Source organism: Lemur catta, chromosome 16 (assembly GCF_020740605.2).
Source record: "Lemur catta isolate mLemCat1 chromosome 16, mLemCat1.pri, whole genome shotgun sequence".
Classification (NCBI taxonomy): domain Eukaryota; kingdom Metazoa; phylum Chordata; class Mammalia; order Primates; family Lemuridae; genus Lemur; species Lemur catta.
In genome coordinates this window covers 7,107,248-7,114,116 of record NC_059143.1, presented here as the reverse complement: position 1 = coordinate 7,114,116, position 6,869 = coordinate 7,107,248, and positions in this window count along the sequence as shown.

The following is a 6,869-nucleotide window of genomic DNA, read 5'->3' as shown; positions in this document are numbered from 1 at the left end:
TGAGTTGCCATATTTATTTATGCAATTGTCTGTTGTATATATGACCATATTAACTCCACACCTTAATCTGTTGGGTGTTTTAAATAGGAAAAGTATAGTCTTCTTTACAATGGAAAATAGTTTGGTGGTTTCTCAAAGGGTTAAATATAAAACTACCATGATCCAGCAATTCAGCTTCTAGGTATGTGCTCAAAAAATGGAAAGCTGAGACTCCAGCAGATACTGTACACCGTGTTCACAGCAGGTTATTCACTGTAGCCAAAAGTGTAGCCATTTGGGAAATGACCCAAATGTCTATGAACAGAATAATGGGTAAAGAAAGCGTAGTTCAGCCTTAAAAAGGAAGGAAATCCTGACACATGCTACAACGTGCATGAACCTGGAAGACGTTCTGCCAAGTGAAATAAGCCAGTCACAAAAGGACAAACACTGCATGTCACTTACACGGTGTTTAGAGCAGTCAGATGCATAGCCCCAGGAAGTAGAATGGTGGTTGCCGGGGCCTGGGGAGAGGGAGGAGCCGGGAGTGGTGTTTGATGGGTACCGAGTTTGAGTTTGGGGTGGTGGGAGGTTTTGGAGATGGATGGCGGTGGTTGTCGCCCAGCGGTGTGAATGCGCTCTCATGCCACCGAATTGTACACTTGATGGGGTGAGGGGTGTGTGTGGTGTCCTCAAGAAAAGACTTCTATTTGATGTGTGTATTTTCATCACCCATGATTGATCATTGATGGTGCCAGCTACCCATTCTCCCACCTCCAAGCCTGCTCTTCTGTGTTCTGCTCTGTGATGCTGGGGCTGGGACTCTAGAATGTATTTGCCAGGCCCTCTTGCTCTTCCTCTTACGATCTACTGGTGGGAGAAACTCGAGGGAGGTGGACAGCAGCAGAAGGGGCCTGCTCGCCATTCCCATCAGCCTCCCTGCAGTAACAACAGACAGTCAGCTCTGACTGCCGGCTTCCTGCCGGACCCCAGCTCCAGCCTCGCTGGGCCCTGTCCGGGGTACTCATATGCGCTTGTCGGTGTCCTGCCTGGGGGTCCATCCCGGCACCTGCTGGGCTGCATCCTCAGCAGTCCGTGTACCCACTGCGTCCTGCCCTCGGTCTGGGCACCTTCCTCAGAAGCTCGGGCCCAGCCTGCAGGGGTCCTTCCTCTGAGCTCCAACGTTGTGGCAACACCCCCTTTTTTTGCTCCTCCAGCCCTAGGGGTAGTAGCTACTTCCATTATTAATTGCTAAGTTCCCTTTCTGTTGGTTTAGCATTTTAGCAACTGTGTAGCTAGTTCCCTGTATTAAATCCCTCGGTTTAGAAATACCTTATTTTTCCTGACAGATAGAGTACCTGGTACCAGGAGTAGTCTCAGGAAACAGAGCCTCAAAGATAAGTTTAAGAAAAAAAGTTTTGTCATGAGCATTTGTGGCTAATTCAGCAATCTGTGGTCTATTTAATATTTACAACCCAATCTTAGTTTTTGCGTTAGTGTCTGTCAACTGTAGTATTAACAAAGTGCATTCTCGTTCAGTAGGGTAGTTTAGGGGTTAAAGGTTGGAATTTGCAAGAAGTTTTAGAGTGGTTTATAGCTCTTGAGTTTGATTAAATTTTTGTTCCTTGGTTTTCCAGTGTACTTCTGGGTTTTTTCCCTCATGAGCACGGTTTTGTGAGAGTAGGACTAGGACTGATTGTTCTGTGCTCTTAGTCTCCGCGGTGGTGTCGGGGCTGGCCATTCCGCATCCGTTTTGCCAGTGTCCTCGTGACTAGTTCCGGCCTGTCTTGCCCACATGACGGCCCAGCAGACCATCATGTGATGAGCTGAAACTCAGTTTAGTCTCTCTAGATTTGTAAAGGAAACTGTCCTTTTGGAAAAGTGGCAAACAATATTTTACATTTTTATAGCTCATTGTCCTAGATTGGTGTCTCATTTGATTCTCACAGAAACTCTGAAACACATAGAGCCAGCGATAAAATGAATTTTCAGTTGTCCACATAGATGGAAAGGAACATAATACAAGAAAGTACAAATAACAATCACCTACAACCAGCTGGGTGCAGTGGCGTGGGTCTCAGTCCCGGCCGATCGGGAGGCTGAGGCTGGAGGATCACTTGAGTCCAGGAGCTGAGTTGAGACCAGCCTGGGCAATGTAGCAAGACTGTCAGAAAAAAAAACCCTAAGACCACACGATCTGTAGATTGTTATGGCCACGAAATCATATTTCTATTAATAGTCTATGAACTAGGTTTGAAATGTGGTTGGGCTGAGGATCTGCGTGGAGAATTACAGTGACTTCCCTGTGAAGCAGCAGGGATCATTCTCTGAACTGACCTCCACAGAGTGCTTCAACTTGGCACGTGGTCTTATTTGACTAATTGCTTAAAATTTGTGAAATGTGAGGGGTGAACACTAGTTGATGACACAACAAAACAAAGAGGTGAGTCTCGCTTGTCTCTGGCTGTAAAACAAGCTGCCTAAAATTAGTTTGTTTTTTTCCATGACTGACGTACATTATTACCAGGGAGAGAGAAAGTACTAGTAGGTCACTTGTTGCCTAGGATTTGTCACTAGGCCCACAACTGCAGTGAAGGGTGGGTCAGGACATGAGCTAAGGGCCTGTCACTTAGGCTGTTAACACTGTAGTCAGCCGACTGGCTGGTGGCAGGGCAGACGTGGGGCACAGTGCCCTGGAGCCCTGTCAGTCTGGAACCAGAAGGAACCTTTGGGAAAAGAAGACTGTACGTAGTAAAACGTGCACTGCTCACTATCCCGGGTGGTCTCAGCCTCTGAACACTCGGCAGCCTCTCCTAAGTGTTTGATGAAGCCTGTCCTCGTGACAGAGATGACGTAATTACTGGAAATGTAGCTGAACTTCTGCCCACACACGAAACCTAAAGCATGTCTCGTTCCAATAAACCTACAAGCGTGACCGAGAAGGGTCTGAGTTCTGCACTGGTGTTATTAGCGAGGGCAAGCTGGTAAGTTTGATCCTTTTGTGGGTCCGTCAGCTCTGTGCCGTAGGCTTAAATCAGAACCCTGACAGAGGAGAGTGAACCAGCCCAAATCCATCTGCCGCTGGCAGAAGCAACTCAGTGCACGTGCCCAGCGAGGTGGAAGGTTCCTGGGCACCATCACCCAGCAGAGACGTGGGAGCTGCCCAGGTGGTGAGAGCTCGGTCACTGCTCTTGACCCATGGCAGGGGCAGGGGGTTTAAATCCTGGCGGGCAAGGCAAACAAGGAATCCATAAGTCTTACTAGATTTCTCTCTTTAAAAAATTGCACACCTTTCTGGTGTTTGTCCAAATACGGTTCAACAACAAATGCTTGTGATTAAAATGTATGTTTCATTATATCAAGAATATGCTTTTTCAAAAGACCGAAATAAGGGGTGCTGCCTCGGCCAGGCCCTCTCTGCTTCTGAAGCTCCCCTGGGAAGACACTGTGGCCTTGAAGTCTGTCCCGGTCCCCTCCAGGCCTAAGGCACCTGTGGGGCCAGCCGAGGAAGCCTGCATTTATCTCAGGAGGCCCTTAAGGATCTCAACCCCAATTTGCCAAATTGCCTTTAAACTCAGGAAATGGCACAACGGGAATAAGGTCTGTAGTTCAGTGAAGAGTCCTGTACAGATGTCAAGTTGCTGGTTTTGACCTTCACACTATAGTTAGATGTTACCGTGAGGGACACTGGGGAAAGGGAACATGGCGACTCTGCACGACTTCTGCAATTTTTGGTCAGTCTGCACTTACCCCAGTGATAGCAACAGCGAATTATTATTTGTTTGCCAGGCATTGTTACTAGAAGTTTGCAGATACGCTCTCATTTAAGCCTCACAATCACCCTAGGAGGTAGCTAGCATCTAACATTATCCCCATTTCTCAGAAGAGGAAGTTGAGGCACAGAAGTTAAATCATCTGTCAAAAGATTATAAGACGGTAAGTGGTCAAGAGTCGAACCTACAATCTGGCTTTAGAGACCACATTCCTGACCACTGTGCTCATGGACAGTCTGACTGTGAGGACCAGCTGGGAGCCGAGGGTATTTCAGGGGTCCCTGGGCCCAGAGGACTCTCTGGTGCTCAGTGCTGTGGAGACATCACTGGGTTTAGCACAGAGAGGTCATTGGTGACTTAGCAGAGGGTTTTGCAGAGCTGTGCGTGGGAGTCAGACTGCAGTGCTCTGCGACGTGGCTCTGAGGTGTGAGCAGAGACAGCCGGTGTGAACGGCTTGTGCAAGAGGACTGGCTGCCCGGCCCAGAGAGGTGGGAGCTGCAGCTGGGGACAGGAGAGCTTCCCAGGGTGCGGAAACCCTCACTAGCTTAGGTCCAGGGGAAAGGGCTAGCAGCAGGGGAGAGCGCAAACACAGGAAGAGACGGAGGCTGGGTGGAGAAGGGGGTGTCCGTTCAGCGCACACTCAGGGCAGACGCTGTCGCAGCCCCCGACTGCTCTGTGCGGTGGGAGGCAAGTCGTCCTGGGGGGGGGGACCTTGAGAAGGCCACTGGCGCCGGCTGGACTAGCACAGTGGTCAAGAACAGGACACTGACACTGGTGTAAGACTGTCACTACAGACCTTGCTCCAGTTTCTCTGGTCAGTCTTTTCTTAACAATCATGCTCTCTTTCCAGATACCTTCCCCTGTGGCTTCTGCAGCCCCTAACGTCACTGTCCCCAGACTCCTCTAAGCATTTCTTCCTCCTTCCTCTGCCGTCTTTCAGGCTTTGCACTCCCAGGGAGTGGGAGGCTGCCAGCTTCCATCCAGCAAACAGTCGTTTCCTCACTGCTTTCATTTTGCTCAGGTGTCAGGTAGCCCGGTGCTCCTGGGGAGGCTGCAGCTTCCTGCGGCCCTAGGGGTGAATCCTGACTGCACACACCCCCAGGGCAACGGGGTGACACCATCCCTTTGCCAGCGATTGTTGGCGTGGGTGTGCGACCACATCTTGCCAACAAATGAGTTCAGTTCTGCTACAGAGTTTCTGGGAAAGGGTTTTTTTACTCCTGAGGACCCACGCACAGGTGCTTTGCTGCCTCTGGAGTGACCATCTTCGTGGGGATGCTTGAAACTGCGGCAGCCGTCTTGGAACTGTAAAGGAATTCCACCTTAAAAGACTCCAAAACATTGAGGAAGGCAGATGAAAACAATGAGGAGAATCCTGGTCCTTCATTTTCAGAGCCACTGAGTTAACCTGAGCCTTTAGTTTTCTAGCTATGTGAGACGGTAGCAGTCTACACCGGTTTCAGTTGGGATTTTCCTTATTAACAGCTGAAGCATTCCAGGTTCCATCCTCCCCCAGTGTTCAGTGTATACACTTGCCCACCCCTGTGGCTCAGCACCCACCTGGTATGCCGATAGCTTCCGAGTCTAGCGCAAAGCACTCCTCAGCTGCAAATACAGAGATCAAGCCACGTGCTGGCATCTCCATCTTGGCTTGTCACAGACGCCTCTAAATCAACTGACATTAATTTAAAACTGATATTCTTTGTATTTGTAAACCTGCCCCCTCCGATTTGTTCTCCTGTATTTCATATCTCAGTGAAAGGAACCACCAGCTACCTGGCTTCCCAAATCTGAAGCTTGAAAGTGATCCTAGACCTCTTCTTTTCTGTCCACGAATCCAACTGATCTTCAAGCCCCATTGAATTAAAGTCTTCTTGCCAACCTTCTGCATTAGTTGAAGCTCCTAGTTCCTCATTTCCATTTTTGCAACCGTCACTAATTTGTGTACATACTCTAATTATTCTCCCTGTTTACAAAAATACTCCCAATCTTACTGTGACTATTTATCAAATCCCCTTTTATCATCTATACACATTGAGAAATTCCATCTTCTCTGTGGAACTATCCCCAAATGGAGAGATTTTTTTTTCTCCCAATTCTACCCGATTCAAAGATATCTCCTCTACTTGCTTGTAGATGGTATTATTCTGTCTGTGTATTATACTGTGTCGCAGAGAGATAAGGTAACTTGCCCAAATCTGCACTTCTAGCAAGGGGTAGAGCTAGTCAGATTCCCCCGGCTTTAGACCCCCTGCTGTCTTCTCTCACAGTCTGAAAAGATGCACTAACCCTTTGGCTTAAGTATGTAGTGACATATTCCTTATTTATTTGTGACAACCTTTCAGTGGGCTATTGACTTCCTTCCAACTAGAAGATGGCCCAAAAAGGTGTGTTCTTATTGTCACTTGAATTTGTTAGAAATCACCAGTGTGATTACAGCACAGACACTGCCTTTAGATGGCTTTTAAAAGCAAACCTAAATAGAAAACAACGGGATGGTGAATTTAATTATTCATAATGGTTAATAGTTGCATTAACTGTAAACAGTTTAAACTTAATTAAAAGACAAAGATTGTCATATTGGATAAAAGAATGCTGTCTACAACAAACCCACTTTAATTACAAGGACAAAGATAAATTAAAAGGATGAAAAAAGACATATCATGAAAACACTAATCAAAAGAAAGCTGGGGTGGTTATTAGTATCAGACAAAGTAGACTTCAGAACAACAAATATTGCCAGGAAAAAGAGGAGCATTATATAATGATAAAGGTGTCAATTCACTAACAAGACAATAATCTCAAATGTGCAGTCACCTTACAACAGAGCTTCAAAACACATGAAGCAAAAATTGATAAAACTGAAAGAAGAAACAGATCCAGAGTTATAGCCGGAGATTTCAATGGTCATTTCTCAGTCATTAATAGAACAAGTAGATAGAAAATTAGTGAGGCTATAGAAGACCTAATTGACCTAGATAACCCAATTAAACCCAATTAAACTTGACCTATCCAACAGCAGAATATATTCTTTTTTTTCAAATACATATGAAACATTCACCGAGATAGATCATATTCTGAACCATAAAATAAACTTTAACAAATTTAAAAGAAATG